This window comes from Danio rerio, chromosome 4 (genome assembly GCF_049306965.1).
Source record: "Danio rerio strain Tuebingen ecotype United States chromosome 4, GRCz12tu, whole genome shotgun sequence".
NCBI lineage: Eukaryota > Metazoa > Chordata > Actinopteri > Cypriniformes > Danionidae > Danio > Danio rerio.
The window spans coordinates 35,185,805-35,208,593 of record NC_133179.1 but is presented as its reverse complement, the minus strand read 5'-3'; the positions used below and the strand labels follow the sequence as shown (position 1 = coordinate 35,208,593).

Here is a 22,789-nt window from a genome sequence, read left to right as displayed (position 1 = left end):
ACAAGAGTGATAAACAAAAATAAATCTGGTAAGTCAGAGCAAGAAACAATAGCCATAAATGAGCTGATTAAGACTAGTACTCTTACTTTCTTTCTTATACATACTTAGAATGAAGTGAAATGATGCTATTTAATAAATTAAACCTTTGTCTTAAAATATTTACATTAAGGGTTTGAAAGAGAGAGAGAGAGAGAGTAAAGTGAAAAACATGGGAGAAGTCAATAAGTCATGACTGCAACAGTAAATGGAAAAAAGCTAACCAAAAAAAAAATTAAATAAAAAAATTAAAAGAAAAAAAAAAAAAAAAAAAAATATATATATATATATATATATATATATATATATATATATATATATATATATATATATATATATATTGTGTTTTTTTATTTTTTATTTATTTATTTTTGTTCAAATCTTTTTATTAACATTTTGGTCAATAAAACATCAATTTTAAAAGTATTTGAAAAACAGAGACAAATGATCTTTGCTCCAACAGAGCCCCCCCAACCCACAGCACCATTTATAAACAATATGTCATGCCTATTTTTAATCTGTTTTACATTCTGTCGCAATATATACATACATACAATACAAATAGACAAAAGTTCCATTATATGTTCACTCATCTATTGTACATATATACGCACACAACGAGTCACAATAGGCTTAGCAAATGTAAAATAAAGTAATAAAATAATTTAGATAGAAATTAAAATGTAGTCAAATAAAATGGAGGGGAAAAAATGTGAGAAACACATAACAATGGTCAAACTAAAAAAATTAAGTTTGGATCCATTTGTTTTATATATGTCAACACTGGCTGCCAAATAAGATGAAATTTTTGACTGCAACCTTTGGTGGAGTACCGAATCTTCTCCATTGTAAGATGGTACATAAGGTCCCTAATATAATGATTAAAAGTTGGAGGAAATTTGTCCTTCCATTTGAGCAGTATAAGACATCTAGCAATTAATGTTGAAAAAGAAATCATGCTTTTGGTATTATTGTCTAAACCGGAATCTGTGATTAAACCAAATATTCCTGTAACAGGGCAAGGGTCAATTGTTACATGTAAAACATATGAAAAAAAAATTAAATATTAATTGCCAGGACTTGGTAATTTTAGAGCATGACCAAAACATGTGTGTGTGATTAGCTATTTCTACGTCACATCTATTACATAGGGGATTTATAGTTGGTGAAAATTTAGCTAATTTTGCTTTTGTCCAATGAAGGCGATGGACCACTTTAAACGGAATAATTGTATGTCGCAAACAAATTGAAGTTGAATGAATCTTATTTATAATGTCTTGCCAAATTTCCTCAGAGAGGGTCAACTAAAGTTCATTTTCCCATTGTTGTTTCGACTTTGTTACTGAAGTTAGATTTTGTGAGGAGATAAAAGAGTAAATCACACCTATATTACCTTTGAGAACTGGATTGGTTTTTAAAATGGTGTCAAGTAATGTTTCTGTAGGTAAAGTTGGAAAGTCTACTGAATTAGAAATCATAAAACTTCAGATCTGTAAATATCTAAAGAAATGTGTTTTAGGGATATTGTATTTTGTTCTTATTTGCTCGAAGGACATGAAATTGGAATCGCTATATAAATCGTTCAGTGTGGTGAGCCCTTTTTCTATCCAGCAATTAAATGTAGCATCTGCAATCGAAGGAGTAAACATATGATTTTTTATAATAGGGGCCTGCATGGATAGATCTGTAAATGATAAAGCTCGTCTAAATTGGTGCCATATTTTAAAAGATGTTTGCCGGTTTTTAATAAACCCAGCTTGATCACTCGATATTACAGAAGGCAGAACGTTTTCCAGCCTACGAGCTAACATTTTGGCCAGGATTTTGCTGTCTACATTGAGAAGAGAGATTGGGCGATAAGAGCCACATTCGAGAGGGTCTTTATTTTCCTTGAGGATAAGCGTTATGACTGCTTGTTGCATAGTTGGAGGAAGAGTCCCAGAATGAAAGGCTTCCCCAAATACATTTGACAACAGTGGAGCTAAGTCATTCCTAAATTTTTTATAGAATTCGCTCGGAAACCCATCAGGTCCAGGTGACTGTCGGGGTTTTTTGTGACTACTTTGTCTCCCTCTTGTGTATTATCATTTGTATGCTGTTTCACCTGTTATCAATTTGCTTGTTTTCCCGTCCCCATTCCTCTCACCTGTTCTCCCTGATTATTGTAACTATTTAGTCTCCCCTTCTCCCTCGTTCTGTGCTAGTGAATTGATTCTGTGTTCAAAGAACTACGTGTGCTACTGGGTCTCTCTGTTCTAAATATATCTACGCATCTACATTCCGTCTCGTCTAGTCGTGTTGTTAATATTACCACTCATCATCCGTTTATCTGTGCTCTGGCTCACCTCTGCTCTGCCCACAGTCCACGATCGTGTGAGGTCTCTTCTCGGCTCCCTGAGGTCTGTCTCCACTTTTCTACTACTAACCCAAGAGGGTCTATTTGAGTTTGTTCAGTCCTACTACGCCCAGAGGAGGGTCGGTTACTGACTGCCTGTGTTTTTGGAGTGACTGTTTTTCCTACTGCCCAGAGGAGCTAAATTATTGATTTATTTCTGTTCAATAAATCTTTTGAACTTCTCCCTTGCGCTTGGGTCTCCATATTTCCTGACAGAATTCACTAGCCATACCATGGACTCAGCGAGGGAGTCTCCTATCCGCTCTGCGGTCGAACATCAAGGAGCGATGTTGGGCAGACACGCCGAAGAACTCAGCGCTGCAAGACACGCTGTAGAGGGCCTGGCCGCGCAAGTAGCGGACCTATCCAGTCAAATTCACACGTTACGTCACAACCCGGGATTCCCACAACCGGCCCGTCTTTCCTCGGAGCCGAGGGTCAATAATCCATCCACGTACGCGGGTGAGCCAACACAGTGCCGTGCTTTTCTCACCCAATGTGAGGTTGTGTTTACCCTGCAGCCCTATACGTATGCTGAGGATCGAGCCCGTGTCGCATACGTCATCTCTCTCCTCTCGGGCAGAGCGAGGGAATGGGGTACCTCTTTGTGGGAGGCCGAGTCGGAGATTTGTACACACTTTGACACCTTTAAGGAGGAGATGCTGAAGGTCTTCGATCGTTCGGTTCATGGCCGGGAAGCGTCACGTCTTCTATCCACTCTCCGCCAGGGTCACCGCCCCGTAACCGATTATGCGATTGAGTTTCGCACCCTCTCCACTACTTGCGGGTGGAATGAAGCCGCCCTATCTGCTCGCTTTCTGGATGGGTTGAACGCCCTGTTAAAGGATGAACTCTACGCTCACGATCTTCCCGCCGACCTGGACTCTCTGGTTGAGCTCTCCATCCGGATGGACAAGCGCCTGGCGATGCGTAGACGCGCTCGCTCTCCTCACACTGACGTCAGAGGGGTTTCCCCATCGCAAGACTCCAAACCTCTCGAGAGGCGCGCATCCTCCTCATTTCCCATGGAAGTGGGAGGGGTTCACCTGTCTCCCTCCGAGAGACAACGACGCATTCATCTGGGTTTGTGCCTTCACTGCGGAGGTTCTGGGCATCGTTTTTCCGTGTGCCCAGTAAAAGCCAACGCTCGCCAGTGAGTCGGGACCTCATGGCGAGCGCTTCCACACAGTCCCCTAACGCCCCGACTAGGACCTTGTTACCCATCACACTTTGCTGGGAGGGGTCCTCAGTTTCCTGCTCCGCGCTGCTGGATTCCGGCGCGGAAGAAAGCTTCATTGATGAGTCTTTTGCCGCTAAACATAAGGTGCCACTCCAGCCACTTAGGGACCCGCCCACTGTGTATGCCCTAGATGGCCGTGTATTGTCTAGAGTGGTTCACTCCACCTCTCCGGTGAGTTTACATGTTTCTGGCAATCATCGAGAGACTTTAACCTTTTTTGTTATTTGTTCCCCCGCTACACCTATAGTTTTGGGCCATTCTTGGCTAGTTAAACATAATCCTCAAATAGACTGGATTAAGGGGTCTATTGTCTCATGGAATTTGTCCTGTTATGCAAATTGTCTTGTATCTGCTGTGTCTCCTGTCTCCTCTCCCTCTGTGTTACAGGAAGAGCCTGTAGAGATATCAGGTGTTCCTGAAGTTTACCACGATCTGCGAGCGGTCTTCAGTAAGTCCCGAGCCGAGGCCCTTCCTCCTCACAGACCATATGACTGCAGTATTGACCTCCTCCCAGGTACCACTCCACCTCGGGGGCGTCTCTTCGCCTTGTCCGCACCCGAGAGAGAGGCGCTCGATAAATATTTATCCGAGTCTCTAGCCGCGGGTACTATAGTTCCGTCATCCTCTCCAGCCGGTGCTGGTTTCTTTTTTGTCAAAAAGAAAGATGGCTCTTTACGCCCATGCATTGACTACCGCGGACTTAATGAGATCACTATTAAGAATAAGTACCCTTTACCGCTTATGTCTACTGCCTTCGATATCCTTCAAGGGGCTCGCATTTTCACCAAATTAGACTTGCGCAACGCTTATCACCTCGTACGAATTAAGGCTGGGGATGAGTGGAAATCGGCGTTTAATACACCCTTTGGTCACTTTGAATACCGGGTTCTTCCCTTCGAGCTGGTAAACGCTCCTGCAGTATTTCAGGCACTCATAAATGACGTACTTCGCGATATGCTCAATATTTTTGTCTTCGTCTATTTAGATGACATCCTCATCTTTTCGCCAGATTTACCTACTCACATCCAACATGTACGCCGTGTACTCCAACGTCTGTTAGAGAACCGTCTTTTCGTCAAGTCAGAAAAGTGTGATTTTTCATACTCGCTCTGTCCCATTTCTCGGATACATAATCTCTGATAAGGGCGTTAGCATGGACCCCGCAAAGCTTCGCGGCGTTATCGATTGGCCCATTCCTGAGTCTCGCGTCGCTCTCCAGCGTTTCTTGGGGTTTTCCAATTTTTATCGTTGCTTTATTCGTAACTTTAGCCAGATCGCTGCTCCCCTCACGGCGCTTACATCGGCCAAGACTCGTTTCGAATGGTCTGATTCTGCGCAACAGGCGTTCGACCGTCTCAAAAGGATGTTCGCATCCGCCCCTATTCTCATCACCCCCGATCCCGAGAGACAATTCATAGTGGAGGTTGACGCCTCCGATGTAGGGGTAGGCGCCGTACTTTCCCAACGCTCCACGGAAGATAACAAGGTTCACCCGTGCGCTTTCTTTTCGCATCGTCTCACTCCGGCTGAGCGCAACTATGATGTCGGTAATCGCGAACTCCTCGCCGTCCGTCTCGCGCTCGGTGAATGGCGTCACTGGCTTGAGGGTGCCTCTATCCCGTTTATTGTATGGACGGATCACCGCAACCTCGAATATATTCGATCTGTGAAAAGGCTTAACGCACGTCAAGCTCGTTGGGCACTATTTTTCAATCGGTTCAATTTCACCATTTCTTATCGCCCGGGCTCCAAGAATATCAAACCAGATGCACTCTCCCGTCAATTTACGGTTTTAGAGAATAAACCTCTCCCCGAACCTATCATACCTGGTGATATAGTAATAGGGGCCGTATCCTGGGGTATCGAGAACTCTGTTAAAAGAGCGCTCACTCGCACCCAAGCTCCTCGTAACTGTCCGTCGGGTAAGCTCTTTGTCACCAGACACTTACGCGCTGCTGTCCTCCGTTGGGGACACACTTCTAAATTAACGGCTCATCCAGGCATTAGGAGGACGTTAGCCGTCATCCGTCAACGTTTCTGGTGGCCCGCTATGATTCAAGACGTCCGACGCTTTGTCAAATCTTGCCACATTTGCGCGCAGAACAAATCCAGTAATTCCGCAACCACCGGATTATTGCGACCACTCCCTATCCCGTCTCGCCCCTGGTCCCATATCGCGCTTGACTTCATAACGGGTCTTCCCCCGTCAAAGGGCAATACTGTTATTCTCACTGTCGTTGATCGCTTTTCTAAAGCGGCCCACTTTATTCCGTTGCCCAAGCTCCCTTCCGCCCGTGAAACAGCGCAAGTTATTATTAACAACGTGTTCAGAATTCACGGGTTACCTGTTGATGTCCTATCCGACCGTGGTTCGCAATTCACATCACAATTCTGGAGAGAATTCTGCAAACAGCTTGGGGCCTCTGTTAGTCTATCTTCAGGGTATCATCCCCAGACTAATGGCCAGACCGAAAGAGCTAATCAAGATCTAGGTCGAATTCTTCGTTGTCTTGCCGCTCGTAACCCCTCTTCGTGGTGTGAACAATTGCCGTGGGCTGAGTACGCGCATAATTCGCTACCGTCCTCATCTACTGGGTTATCACCATTTTCTTGTTGTCTCGGTTATCAACCGCCTCTTTTTCCCACTCAGGAGAGACAGCTGTTCCTTCGGTTCAAGCGTTTATACAACGCTGTAGGCGCACTTGGGAGAGTACGGTGTCCGCGCTCCGCCGCTCTGGTGAACGTATTCGGCGCTCTGCCAATCGTCACCGCACTCGTGCCCCTCGTTACGTCTGTGGGCAAAAGGTTTGGCTTTCCACTCGTAATCTTCCCCTTAAAGCCCCGTCTCGTAAATTGGTACCTCGCTTTATTGGTCCGTTCACTATTGATAAGATCATTAATCCAGCAGCTATCCGTCTTAAACTACCATCCTATTTGCAACGCATCCACCCGGTGTTTCATGTGTCCTGTATCAAACCCGTTTTTCACTCTTCCTATAGTTCCCCTCCCTCCCCCTCTCCCCCCATTGTCGTCGATAGTCCTCCTATCTACAAGGTACGGAGGTTGCTTGATGTAAGGCGCCGGGGTCGTGGTCAGCAGTTTCTGGTCGATTGGGAGGGATATGGTCCTGAGGAGAGAAGCTGGATACCGTCTCGGGACATCCTGGACCGCTCGCTCATCGAGGATTTCTTTCGCTCTCGCCAGTCTTTCTCCTCTGGTGCGCCAGGAGGCGCTTCTTGAGAGGGGGGAATACTGTCGGGGTTTTTTGTGACTACTTTGTCTCCCTCTTGTGTATTATCATTTGTATGCTGTTTCACCTGTTTTCAATTTGCTTGTTTTCCCGTCCCCATTCCTCTCACCTGTTCTCCCTGATTATTGTAACTATTTAGTCTCCCCTTCTCCCTCGTTCTGTGCTAGTGAATTGATTCTGTGTTCAAAGAACTACGTGTGCTACTGGGTCTCTCTGTTCTAAATATATCTACGCATCTACATTCCGTCTCGTCTAGTCGTGTTGTTAATATTACCACTCATCATCCGTTTATCTGTGCTCTGGCTCACCTCTGCTCTGCCCACAGTCCACGATCGTGTGAGGTCTCTTCTCGGCTCCCTGAGGTCTGTCTCCACTTTTCTACTACTAACCCAAGAGGGTCTATTTGAGTTTGATCAGTCCTACTACGCCCAGAGGAGGGTCGGTTACTGACTGCCTGTGTTTTTGGAGTGACTGATTTTCCTACTGCCCAGAGGAGCTAAATTATTGATTTATTTCTGTTCAATAAATCTTTTGAACTTCTCCCTTGCGCTTGGGTCTCCATATTTCCTGACAGTGACTTAGAGTTTTGCATTGACAATATTGAGGCATTTATTTCTTGAACTGAAAAAGGGGCCTCAAGTTCAGCTGCAGTCTCTTTATCAATTGAAGGAATAGTAATTTTATCAAAAAAAGATGTGAGCAAATTTGGGTCCTTAGGAGATTCTGACTTGTATAATTTTGAGTAAAACTCATAAAAACATTGATTAATCTGCTGATGCTCTGTATATTTTTGGCCTAATTGATCTTTTATTTGGGTAATAGTGCAATCTGCTGCTTTTTGTCTTAACTGATGAGCTAAAATTCTACCCGTCTTCTCACTATGTTCGTATATTCTATAACGTGTTTTATTTAATAAATTCTCAATATGTTTGGTGTTTAGAAGATTATATTCAGTTTGAAGTGATAATCTTTGTTTATTTAGGGTGGGTGATGGTGTAAGGGCTAGTGTGGCATCTAATTTAATTATAGCATTGGTTAATTCTTCAAGCCTGACTTTGTTTTTTTCTAATATAGGAACTATAGGATATTATCTCTCCTCTTAGATATGCTTTCATAGCTTCCCATATTACTAAGAAATATGTTTCTGGTGTTTAATTAAGTTCAAGAAATATTTTAATTTTAGAGGATATTAAGTTAGTAAATGTTTCATCTGAAAGCAGTAACGTATTTAAACCCCAGGGAGAATATTTGTCAAGTGTGACTGGGATGCACAGCGTCATTAATAAAGGTGCATGGTCAGAGATAACGATGGCACAATATTCACTATAGCTAATCAGAGGTATAAGATTATTATCTAGAAAAAAGTAGTCTATGCGGGAATATGTCTGATGGACAGATGAGAAAAAAGAATAGCTTCTAGACACAGGATTACAAAATCGCCAAATATCTGATACCCCATATGTATCTATAAATGTTTTAATGGCCTCAGCTGACTTTGACGAGGGAGTAGTTTTAACTGAACTACGATCTAAGGATGACATTACACAATTCATATCTCCTCCTAATATCAAAGAGTGTGTCCAAATTTGCTAGTTTAGAGAAGATATTTGTGAAGAAAACACTGTCATCATAATTTTGTGCGTACACATTAGCTAAGATGACCGAGATATTATAAAGTTTGCAATAACAATAATGAAGCGACCTGCAGGGTCTGCTTCTACCATCGAGGCCTCAAATGGGACATTTTTTTTCAATAAGGATTGCTGTTCCCCTAGATTTAGAATTAAAATTGGAGTGATATAATTGACCCACCCAATCACATTTTAACCTAAAATGATCTATCTTACGCAAATGCGTTTCCTGAAGAAAAGCAATCCCTACTTTAAGTTGTTTTAAATGCAAAAGTACACTTTTTCGCTTAACAGGGTGATTTAAGGACTTAACAATCCAGCTAAAAATATTAATGTTGCAGCCTGATGATTTATTCATTTTATTAATCATTTGAAAAATGTGGCAGAAATCTCTCCTCCCCCTAATAAAGAAAAGGTACATAAAGTAATTTATCAAATGTAAAACTGGTGCAGTTAAACCCACCCACACGTCACTCGAATGAACAGAGTGACTCCCAACCCCATTGATTAAGTTTCCACACATTTAAGTGTTTGTTTTGGAGGAATCACAGTGTAGCAGGCGCTCCTAAACCAAACATCAATATAGAGCGTGTAACTTTCTTTCACTATATTTAACTTAAAGTGGTCGTTTTACACAACACAATAATAATCAACTAAGAAGGGAGATGACTTTAAAAGATTTAAAGAAAAAAAAGATTTGCTTTCTACAACCTCGTTGCGTCTTCAAATTCTAAAGATGTCATCTGCTCACCATTTATAGAAAGAAAAAAAATTGAAATAGAAAGTAAATAATAAATGTCTTTTTGAAGCACGTTGAATATCTGTAATGCAAGTTCAGTGTCTGTTCTATACAGTAGCATCGCCCGTCAGATGCACAATATTTTGTCTAATGTTCAGCATTGTCCAAGACGATATTTCTCTTCACAAATGTCAAGGCTTCTTCTGGGTCACAGAAATCCTTCTCGTTGCCATTGTAAGTGATCCTGAGTTTTGGATGGGGTGGAGCTGGGTGGAGAATACCATAACGCACTCCGTCTCGTCCTCGAAGCAACTTCTTGACATCATTAAACGCTGATCGTGCGCGAGCCACGCTTGGAGGGTAGTCAGGAAATATGAGGATTGTAGATCCTTTAAATCTGAGGGGTCCCGTTTCTCTAGCTATGCGGAGAATCTTGACACAGTCCCTGTAGTAGTAGTGTAGTTTGGCCACAATTACCCGGGGTTTGTCACCGGGCTGTTTGGGCTGGAGGCCACGGTGCGAGCGATCCACGAGTATCTCTCTGTCAATTTCTAGGACCTCCTTTAACAACTTAGAGACTGAATCTGGAAAGCTCGAGCCTGGTCCTTCTGCCACGTTCAGTATACGGATGTTCGACCTCCTCATCCTGCCCTCCATATCAGTGCATTTCTCCTGCAACGCCGAAACAGCCGTTTCAAGTTTTCTCACTGACTTTTGTAATGTAGTTACATCATCCGAACATGTAGACAGCCCGTGATCTATTTCAGTAACCGTCTTTTTCATGGTTTCAAAGTCAGACCGCAGTAAGGTGATGTTGCCGACAACTTCAGTTTTGACAGCCTGTAGTTCCAATCTCATGTTGTTAAATTCGTCCGAAAGAACAGCTTTCAGTTCGACCCTAAGCAGCGTGGGGATGTCATTTTTCAAGAGCGACAGGATTTCAGCTTTTGTATCCATCTCGGTTAGTTTCTCTGGTGATTTCTGATCAGTACACGAGGCGCCAGGCCTACTCGCAATTGTCTTTCCAGTGTAGGTATATTGTGGCAGACTTTTCGCCATTTACGTATCACCGTGAACAAAGCAGAAAGAAAATTTGTGTAAACAAAGTATAAAATGATGTTTTAACGCGGTTTGCAAATAAAAGACGCTCAAAATACATTTAAGTTAATCAAATTTAGCGGAGCTCACCCAAAACAAAACCTATTCCATACCTGCTCACTAGCGCCCCCCCCCCCCCCAATTTTACTTATTTTTGTTGAAAAAGAAATGAATATTTAAAAATTTGTATATTAAAAGTGAAATATTTTTATTTTTGTAAATGTAGTCAGTGAAACAATTTTTTAGTGTTTATTAAACTCATTTGCTCAAGTCTGTTTCTTTTAAAGTCTATAAGTTTAATATTAAGCCTTGAAGGGCAAATACTTAATTTATTTCATGGAGCATATAATTCAATAAATATAAATCAATGATTTATTTAAAGCATAAAATTTAATAAATATGAACATATTATATTGATAGAATTAACAGCTGCACTGGAAAAATATTCAGTACAGCCTTGTATGCTTAATTTTAAAAGAAAAAATATTCATCCTAAAACATGAAATAGATCGATGTTACAGAAAGCAACATTTTAACTTTCTCAAGCATCAACATATTGTTATAACACTAAACTATGTATTTTTATGGTATTTCTTGATAAGTAATGCTTCAATGAATGATCTGGCAGATAGAACCTTATAATTCCAAGTGGAAAATGACTTTTCAGAATGAGAAGGTTCTATCTGCATTTACCATAGTTTATTTACTCCAATTTGCAAATGTAAGAGAACTTTGATAATTTACATTTAGAGAACCCTTGGGGTCTCTGTCATATTAATGTATGAAAGAGATCTGTTACACACATGTTGTTTGCTATATAGAATGCAAAAACTTTGAAGCTCAATATCTCAAAATCATTCAGAACGCAGACAGAACCTTATAATTCTAAGGTGATGAAGTGTTGTTCATGATTAGTTTATGTTAGTAAAGGCATTAACTAATGAACCTTATTGTAAAGTGTTGCCACTTAATTTAATTTCATTAATTTAATTTAATTTAATATCAAGGAGGTGGTTGTAGATACAGGAGAGGGAGCAAGAGACAGAGACAACCCAGACATTTTACAACATGTGTATATATATATATATATATATATATATATATATATATATATATATATATATATATTTTTTTTTTTTTTTTTTTTAAATTTACTAATTAATCGCACCTTTTTAAAAAAAGCAATCGCGATTAATCACATTTAAAATACTGAAACTTGTAATTTTGGCTGTTTAAATGTAAAATTTATGTAAACGCAAGACAAAAAAATAGTTAAATTCAAAATATAATTGTTTAATAGAATTTTTGTTTAACTTGTAACAGATTTCTTCATGTAAACGACATACCCACAATAAACCATCAAGATCCTGGCTTGACAGCCATATTTATTACAGAAATTAAAACACAGGCATGTTAATGACATTTAAATTTCAAAACAATCAATGCCAATAAAGAAAACATTGATTTCCATGTTGGATTCTAAGTGGACTGCAAAAAAAAAAAGCCAAAATACAGGCACTGCAGATATGGAAAATGAAAAATTATAATAATAAACTATAGAATACAAACTGTTGCACTCATTGTAAAGTTGTACTGCTGTGAGTTGAGAACATTAGTTATAGAGTAGAAACAATTTTGCTTAATCCTCCTTTACATTCATCCAGTTGCTAAGACTAGGAGTATCCCGCAAGTGCACAGCGACTTCCAAATGCCAGCAAATGAATGATAATTTCTTGCAAACCGGTCGTTAAATACATTGCACACCCCTCTCGCCCCTACTCAGATACGTCGCTCACTCCACCCCTGACACCCCTCAACGGGCCTGACACAGACACACACACACACAGTCAGACACACACAACGCGCTGCAGACGTTTTGGCCCCAACGGCCTTCCATACTTGAGCGACTCCCCTCAGATTCAACATGCATGATCACGTTCATCAAATTTGCTTAAACTAAGTCCTAAAGTATTACTGTATTTCACAAGGATTCTGACACAACAACGCGAAGCTTACGCTTTCGTTGCGTTTAATGAGGAAACACGCAAAACTTGGAGGGCGCATGCTGAAAGGCAGAGTAATGCCCTGTCTTTGACAGCTCGCGACTTCACCAGACGTTCTGAGTACATTTACATAAGACACCAATACTCCGATTTAATATGATTAAGATAATTCTCTAATTAAAATTCTACCGTGTAGCCTTAAAACGAACCTTACCTTAAAAGAACACCGAGTCACGAAATACTGGAACTTGCCTTCAAAAAGTGCTTCCTTGGTCTTATCCACATTTATTGCATGTTAAACACGTCCACCACAACAGGAAGTTAAAAAAAAACTGCAACTGCGTTAATTCCATTAATTTTTTTTAACGCGTTAATTATTTAAAATTAATCACATGCGTTAACGCGTTAATTTTGACATCGCTAATATATATATATATATATATATATATATATATATATACACACACATACATACATACATACATACATATATATATATATATATATATATATATATATATATATATATATATACACATACATACATACATACATACAYATATATATATATATATATATATATATATATATATATATATATATATATGTTGTAAATGAGGGCGATGCCAACCCTCTTGTGCACCACCAGAGGGAACCATCGCCAGAATTCTGATTCGACTCACGGACTCAAAATCCCATAAGCCCTGCTACCTGGCACTGATTACGGTCCAGGTGCAACTCATCAGCTCTCGTGTATATATACCACACTCACGCTCCGGTTCTTTGCGAAGTCTTGATTTGCCTGGCTGTCATTTCTGAGCGTTCCATACTCCCTGCTTCGGACTGATCTGTGTTTCTGACCCTGTGCTTGTTCTACGATTACGAAAGACATCTGCCTGCCCCTGATCTCCAGCCTGTTATTCTGACCAGTAAGATATCTGCCTGCCTTTGAACTTTTGCCTGTCCCACGTTCTGTCTCCTGGATTGCCCCTTTGTGTTTGTTTGTATGTGTGCTCTTAATAAAGCTTGCAAATGGATTCAATGCCTTCTGACTCATCACAACAGAAGACTTCGCCACTACAGAATCCAGCAGCTTTAGCACAAGTCTCGACTGAACTTTCCGCTCAAGCCACTCAGTTAGCCACCCATCATCAACAACTCACCCATCTAACTTCTCTCACGGAGGAACTGGTGAGAGCTATGCAGCAACTCCGTCATCCGAATCCTGCAGTTACCCCGCCTGCTACCATGACAGCTTCTCAACCAACGCATGTCTCCAATGCTCCGGCTACCGTAAGTCCCCGATTAGCTTTTCCTGAAAAGTTTGATGGGTCACCTTCTCGCTGCAAAGGCTTCTTATTGCAATGCAAACTATTTGTTAACCAACAACCTGCATTATATCCCACTGATTCTAGTCGGGTGGCTTTTGTATGCAACCTGTTAACGGGGAAAGCGCTGGAATGGGCTACAGCGATATGGAAGGAGGAGGAATGTAACTATCCCACATTTGAAACTTTTCTCAAGCAATTTCGGGAAGTGTTCGAGCACCCAGCAGATGGGAGAAGCCCCGGTGAGCAGTTACTTTCTCTTACACAGGGGCGTAACACAGCTGCAGAATACGCCCTGTCATTTCGCACTCTCGCCGCTCAAACTAACTGGGTTGAGGATACACTGAAGACACTATTCAGACGGGGTCTGAATACCAATCTACAATCTGAATTGGCTTGCCGTGACGAAGGAAAGAAATTGAACGAACTCATTGAACTTACCATCCGTCTTGATCATCTGATTCGCAGCCGTAGAAATCCTCGCACACAGCTCCATGTTTCAAGTGACACGCCCCCTGATGAACCCATGCAACTGGGTTTCACCCGTCTCACCCATGAAGAAAGAATGCATCGATTGCAAAATCATCTATGCCTGTACTGCGGTCAATCAGGGCACAGGAAATCCACCTGCAGCGTACGACCTCAGACACCAGTTCAATCGGTGAGTCCTTCCCATGTTCCTGCACTTTTCAGTGTACTGATTCCTGTGATTATTAAATTTGATAAAAGAATGATTAATACTACGGCTCTTGTCGACTCTGGATCTGCCGGAAACTTTATATCTAAGAAATTTGCTTTATGTCACGAACTATCTCTCAGCTCATATGATTCCTGTCTTGCAGTGGAAGCACTAGACGGTCGTCCTGTGGGTGAAGGACGCATCCGTATGATTACGAATAAGCTACAGTTACAAGTTGGTGTTCTACACATTGAAGAAATGCAATTCTACATTATTGATTCAGTTAATCATCCACTGGTGTTGGGACTGCCCTGGTTAAGGCGACATGATCCTCATATCTCCTGGAGGGACGGACAGATATTGCAGTGGAGTGAGTCATGCATGAAACAGTGCATCCAGCCCATTCACAAAATTCCATTACGAACCACCAATGTGTTACCTGAACTCGTTGATGAACTAATCCCCATTGAGTACCATGACTTACATGAAGCTTTTAGCAAACAAAAAGCTACTCAACTTCCCCCACATCGACCAAGTGATTGTGCTATTGAGTTAATTCCAGGTTCAAGTCCTCCAACGGGTCGAATATTCCCTCTGTCACAACCTGAGCACAAGGCAATGTCTGAATATATCGACGAGGAATTGGCCAAGGGTTTCATCCGACCTTCTACATCTCCTGCTTCAGCTGGATTCTTCTTTGTAAAGAAGAAAGATGGCAGTTTACGTCCCTGTATTGATTACCGAGGGCTCAATGAAATCACCGTAAAATTCCGCTATCCATTACCCCTCGTACCTCCTGCCCTGGAACAATTAAGAAAGGCTAGATATTATACCAAGCTTGATCTTCGCAGTGCATATAACCTTGTCAGAATCCGTGCTGGTGACGAGTGGAAGACCGCGTTTTCCACCACTAGGGGGCACTATGAGTACACGGTAATGCCCTTCGGCCTGTCAAACTGTCCATCCGTGTTCCAATCTTTTATGAACGATGTCTTTCGGGATATGCTGGATCGCTGGGTCATCATTTACATCGACGACATCCTCATATATTCAAACACGATGAAGGAACATGTTGAACATGTACGTATGGTGTTGCAACGCATGATTCAACATCGTCTGTACGCCAAATTAGAGAAGTGTGAATTTCACCAGACACAGATCGCCTTTTTGGGATACGTCATCAGTGCAGAAGGGATTACCATGGATGATACGAAGGTACAGGCAGTTCAACGATGGCCGTTACCCCAGAATCTCAAGGAGTTGCAGCGATTTCTAGGTTTTGCCAACTTCTATAGACGGTTTATCAGAGGCTTTAGTTCAATAGCCGCACCATTAACAGCCATGACCAAACGAAATTCCCACAAACTATCCTGGTCCTCTGAAGCACGCCAAGCATTTAGCGATCTGAAGACTCAATTCACCACAGCTCCTATTCTCCGTCATCCCAACCCAGACCTACCTTTCATTGTGGAAGTGGATGCATCCAACACAGGAGTCGGTGCTGTGTTATCTCAACGTCAGGGTCAACCATCCAAAATGTATCCATGTGCCTTCTTCTCCCGTAAATTGACCAGCGCAGAACGAAACTATGATGTGGGAAATCGCGAATTACTGGCAATGAAATTAGCCCTGGAAGAATGGAGACACTGGCTGGAGGGGGCTAGTCAGCAATTCACCATATTAACTGACCACAAGAATCTGGAATATCTTCGCTCAGCCAAACGTCTAAATCCCAGACAAGCTCGTTGGGCTTTGTTCTTCACCAGATTCGACTTCATTGTCACCTATAGACCAGGGAGTAAAAATAGTAAGGCAGATGCACTATCCAGGCTATCAGAGGAAAAAACCCCAATTAGTGATGAAACCATTATTCCTACGAACTTACTAGTGGCTCCAGTACAGTGGGACATACTTACCGAGATCCAAGAGGCCAACCGAGAAAACAACCCTCCAGTAGACTGTCCGAATCACCTGATTTTTGTACCCAATAACATACGTACCAGATTACTGACCCATATTCATGACACTCCCAGTTCGGGGCATCCAGGCATCACTGCAACTTTGGAGTTAGTCAAAGCCCGTTTCTGGTGGCCGTCCCTCACGAAGGATGTAATTAATTATGTTCAGAAATGTAAAATTTGCCAAAGCACGAAGGCATCTCACCAAACCCCTGCTGGCCTGTTACAACCGCTACCGGTTCCGCAACGGCCCTGGTCCCATATAGCGGTGGACTTCATTACGGATCTCCCTGTTTCCCAGAACAACACAGTCATTCTCACGGTGGTTGATCGTTTCTCCAAGGCTTGTCGCCTAATACCGTTGCCCAAATTGCCCTCTGCCTTTGAAACCGCAGAAGCCCTGTGCAATCATGTATTTCGAATGTTTGGCTTACCTGATGATATCGTCTCAGACAGGGGATCCCAATTCACTTCCCGGGTATGGTCCGCTCTCTGTAAAAATCTAAATATTAATGTTAGTCTCACCTCAGGGTACCATCCTCAATCCAACGGCCAAACTGAACGTATGAATCAAGAAGTCATTCGATTTCTACGTTCCTACTGTCATCAGCAACAGCACGACTGGAGTCGCTATCTGATGTGGGCAGAATATGCACAAAATTCATTAATAAAGCCAGCCACGGGTATTACGCCATTCAAATGTATTCTTGGCTACCAACCACCCCTGTTTCCATGGTCCGGAGAACCCACTGAGTTACCTGCTGTCACGGATTGGCTGCAGCGGAGTGAGGATGTCTGGAACCAGGCTCACAGACATCTCATGAGGGCAGTCAGGAGGAGAGAGATTCAGGCGAACCGTCACCGACGCCAGGGACCCACGTATCAACCGGGGCAGTGGGTGTGGTTGTCGACACGAGACCTTCGTCTGAGATTGCCCTGCCGCAAACTCAGTCCCAGGTATGTAGGGCCATTCAAAATTGTACGCCAGATTACTCCAGTGTCTTTTCGCTTAGCCTTGCCTAATCATTATCGTATTTCTCCTACTTTCCACATGTCATTACTCAAACCCGCTGGTGGTCCACGAGAGGAGGCGGTTGAGGAGGAATCGGAAACCAGGACCCCTCCACCTGTCATGATCGAGGGCGAGGAAGCTTACCTCGTTCGAGAAGTGCTGGACTCTCGACGTCGGGGTGGCGCCCTCCAATATCTGGTGGACTGGGAAGGGTACGGTCCAGAGGAACGGTCCTGGGTGAATGCTAGAGATATTCTAGACCCAACTCTCACGGAAGAGTTCATCAAAGGTTCCCAGAGAAACCAGCCCCCCGACAGCGCGGTAGACCCCGGCGTCAGGTGCCTTCTCGCTTCAGGAGCCGCTCGCAGGAGGGGGGTTCTGTTGTAAATGAGGGCGATGCCAACCCTCTTGTGCACCACCAGAGGGAACCATCGCCAGAATTCTGATTCGACTCACGGACTCAAAATCCCATAAGCCCTGCTACCTGGCACTGATTACGGTCCAGGTGCAACTCATCAGCTCTCGTGTATATATACCACACTCACGCTCCGGTTCTTTGCGAAGTCTTGATTTGCCTGGCTGTCATTTCTGAGCGTTCCATACTCCCTGCTTCGGACTGATCTGTGTTTCTGACCCTGTGCTTGTTCTACGATTACGAAAGACATCTGCCTGCCCCTGATCTCCAGCCTGTTATTCTGACCAGTAAGATATCTGCCTGCCTTTGAACTTTTGCTTGTCCCACGTTCTGTCTCCTGGATTGCCCCTTTGTGTTTGTTTGTATGTGTGCTCTTAATAAAGCTTGCAAATGGATTCAATGCCTTCTGACTCATCACAACAATATATATATATATATATATATATATATATATATATATATAAAGGGTGTAACGATACGCATATTCATGTTGAACCGTTCGGTACAAGACTTTCTCAAAAGATGAATGAGAATAAGTACAACATATAATGTTTTCAGTGCAGCAACGCTCAACATGGCATCCCAAATCACGTGGCAGACAACATGCCTTCCCCGCTGTCATGTTAAACAGTAGACCATGGCTTTTGAACTCAGAATATCACTTTATTAAAGCATGCACTCATTAGCAATCTTGCTGCCTTCTGTGTCAGCCTGCTTGTGCTGGCTCTGCCCCCATTGCCCCAGCAACCCTGGACCCCGATACAAAACAGCCAATCTCAATAACCTGTTCACATATCACCACAATCGCCCACCTCCAAACACTATCCAGTCCGGCAAGCGCTACACTACCTTGCAAAATGGCTAGTAACATTAACGTAATCCCAGACATCCCAAGACCCCCGGAAGTTTCACGAGTCTCCCGCCAATGCAAAGAGACTCCTCGATGCCCGCAAACGAATGATAATCTTCCGGAAATCGCGCGTCTCCCCCCGTTGCTTAAATGCGATGCACACCTCTCTCCACCGCTTCCCTCTCAGCTCTCCAGGTACGTTTGGCACAACTCACCCCCGCCCCTCAGGTATATCGTACGCACATGCCTCCACTGCTCTTCAGATTCGTCACACCCCCCCCACCACCACCACTCTTCAGATACATCGCGCATCATCACCACCACCAAGAGTGGTGGAAAAAAACAATGACATCTGCTAAGACAGTAAGCTATTTTAGCGGTAATATTTGAGCATACCACTTCATTTACACTGACATCACGGAATCAGTAACTGGAACTGGAACAGCACTCAGACAGGCAATTCCTACAGATTCGAACAGGGCAAAACAAATCACTGAGGTGATCGGTACATTTATAGCTGTGCATATGAGGGATCTTAATCAGTAGTGGAAATTTCGGGTTTTAAGAAAATGTTAAATGTAATAGAACCCTGTTACATTATTCCTTCATAAGCCCATTTCAGTCAGATAATTCCTGCTTTCAGATCCACTAAAATGGCAGGTGACGGTCAAATCAACCAGATCTGTGCTGTCAGAAGATAAGGTGGACACTCATCTTTCTAAAAATAAAAAAATACTTAAAAATTGATTGAAACTGAGTTCCTTATAAAAACTAAATTGTTCTTTTCTTTTAATTTGTTTAACTACTACAATTATATATATATATATATATATATATATATATATATATATATATATATATATATATATATATTTTTTTTTTTTTTTTTTTTTTTTTGGCAGCTTTTTGGTTTTGAGTATAAAGAAGGATTTGTTTTATTTGCTGCTAAGCAGAAAACCCAGAAGTATAGCTGTATTACTGTTTAAAGTAAAGGAAATAAAAACAAGATCATACTTTAATGATGTTAGTTTTAATACATAAAAAATGTAAATCAGAGAAATCCTCTGGCTTTTTTTTTTTTTTTTGCTGTATCGAAAACAAACCTAACCGTGACACCACTGTGTCGTATCGAACCGAACCGTGATTTTTGTGAACCGTTACACCCCTAATATACATATATATGTATATATATATATATATATATATATATATATATATATATACATACACACACAGACGTTTCTGGAGACCGGGGTTTACGTGGCCATAGGTACGTATGGCCACATTTAATTTTTTGAGTGAACGCTACAGGGCTGTGTGACGCCGCTCCTCTAACATTCAGGACGTACCATTAGCACAGCCTGCACTAAAAGGAGGCTGGAGATTACGCATGGCAACACAGAGTGCAACGCCAATGTCACCTTAAAAAACCTGCCGTAACCCAGATTCGAAGTGGGGTTGCTGCAGCCACAACACAAAGTACTAACCACTATGCGATCACGGCGAGCTACAGGAAAGCCCCTAACCTTGCCTCTTTGTCATATGTCTTTAAAAATGGAAGGCCCCCAGGGCAGTTAGATAGCGTGCGCTGCCGTTTTATTTTTGTTGCTTTTCCCTTCCAGCACTGTCCTTTACCCCAAAAAACAATGGAGTTGCAAACAATCATGGAAGGTTGCAAACTAAGTCCTGCATACTGTCTGGACGTAGTCGGCAGGATTCGAACCTGCGCAGGGAGACCCCAATGGATTTCAAGTCCATCGCCTTAACCACTCGGCCACGACTACAAGATTGCCTGTACAGCCATGTCCTCATGTCTAGTACACGTGTTGTGCATCCAGATGAAACTTTTTGCAAGCGATAGCTCAACGGCACAAGCTGTGGCTCCACAAAAAGAGTCTTGCATGCCCAAACAGGGACTTGAACCCTGGACCCTCAGATTAAAAGTCTGATGCTCTACTGACTAGGGCTGTAACGATACACCAAACCCACGATTCGGTTCGTATCACGATTTTTGACCCACGATTCGATTCGTATCACGATTTTTTATTTTATTTTTTTCGTGTGGGGTGGGAAAAAAAAAGATTTTTAAAACTATTTTTAATTAAATAACATTTGAAAAATCTTTCTAAACTAAACATCAAAGAACAATATTAACTATGCAAATTATTAACAATATAAATAGCCATATATAAAATAAATAAATAGCCAAAGCTATATCACTTCTGTTTTCTTTGTAACAAAATACTGTTGAAAAACCAAACTAAACTCCATTGTTTAGATGGTTCAAGCATGTTGAAAATTATTTTTCAATCAAGTTCTCTTGCATAGAAAAAGTAAATTAAATAGCTAGGGATGCTCATTTCGGTTAATGTTGCTAACAGACAACCGCCGCTCATTAATCGGTTATTAACGGTTAACTGGTCAGATTACTATTAATTTTATATTAAACAAATTGACGTGTCTATTTTGTGTATGACACATTAAATATTGCATTTTAAAATACTGATTTATTTTTATATATTAATAGCGGAACAGAACAACAGAGCATCTTCACGCACCTGCAGTGTTTAGCACAGAAGAGCAGAAAAATCTAAATAAAATGAATAAAATAAATAGGACTGCCCTGAATTATTTTCACTTAAATAATTAATTTATTTTACAAAACGAAAATACTGACTGATTCTTTTTAATAACCGGCATAGGCTTTTTTTCCAATCATATGTTTATTTCTTCCGTCAAATAAAAATCGCAGACTTCCTCAAATTGCTTGCTCCACGGAAAATATGCATTTATTTAATGCCCCGCTGTTATTATTATAATCATAAAACCTTTTACATTTTAATAGAAATCCTTATTTTAAAGATTATGTCCTGATATAGCCTATGGTTTCCTCTCTCTCCCTCGCGGTTCAAGTGCGCGCGCTGCCTGATGAAAAGACAACAACACGCGCGCATATGTAGACTTTTTGTAAACAGTTTGTTTAAACATGATATTGCATTAATCTGCGTACATGCTTTAAGCTGTAAAATAAAAAGTAAAGCCTATTTGTTGCGTTTATTACGCAGATCCAGGTCAACATAAGCGCTGGTTTAGTATCAACAGGTCTGTATCAAACAGCAATATTCTTCTTCCATTTTGCTTCTTTGGCAATGTGTCTGTAGGCACGGGTTATACATTATCGTCCCGCAAATTAAGTATGCCTTGCAGTTAAACAAGTGGCCGAAAACAAGGCGCACCTTACTGCCTTTATGTTGACAAGGAAAAAAGAAGAGGCTCGGTCCTCTTATAAACGACTAAATCAGCTGGGTATCGATTGTGCAAAAGTGTTGCTGTCTGTGTTGTTACAATTGTAATATTTAATACTATTGTGATATTCAAGATTTGTATATTCATACAGCTCTGGATAACTTAAAACAACGATTAGACCTTCAGAGCGGTGTTAATGCATCCTGAAGTAAAGCGAAACGGCTATAAACTCCAGCAAGATAGAGTGATTATATGCAGAGCCATATACCTTTATCTCTAAATAAAGTAGGCTATAACTATAGAAACTGTGTTTATTTTAACTGAAAGCTTCGTCGTGTTTTCTGACCTCACTGGTCAGTCAGCACTCCCATAGGTTCAAACAGAAAGCGCACTGCACGGTTACAGAAAGGTTTGCGCTGTTACCTGACATCTGGTGAACGCCCTTCCCTCTCTGCTCAGCCACATTAACAGTGTGAGCAAATCATCGTTTATGCGCTGAAAATCCGGCCGCTTTGACAGCATTGGCAATGTTTCTGGCGTTGTCGGTTGTCAAGCGGGGTTAAGTTAGTTTTGTTTTTGATATTCTTGACACATTCAGACGGCCCCTTACTAAGAGCTTCGTGCGAGCTCTCCCGGCTAAATATTGCAAGGGCTTAAACGGAGCAGTGCTTGTAATGTCGAACGAAAAAAAGTGTTAATTAGCTCAACTTTTGCAGGCACGCGTGACGTTATTGGAAAGGTATCACACACCCACCGTGTGTCGCGATTCTTCCTTATTACACCGCGACACAGGATCGTAGATCTGAGTGTCGCGATTTCGATTTTATATCGTGTATCGTTACAGCCCTACTACTGACAGAGATATCCAGGCTCCATGGCAAGGATTTTCAAGTAGGCAAGGCTTAGGGT

At 41.9% G+C, this 22,789-nt stretch overlaps 1 non-coding gene across 1 annotated transcript; it reads right to left on the bottom strand.

Moving 5' to 3' along the window:
• Positions 1-20,336: 20,336 nt before the first annotated feature.
• trnas-uga (transfer RNA serine (anticodon UGA)) lies at positions 20,337-20,418 on the bottom strand. Its single transcript has one exon. It is a non-coding gene; the product is annotated as a tRNA-Ser (tRNA).
• Between the last annotated feature and the right edge of the window lie 2,371 nt (positions 20,419-22,789).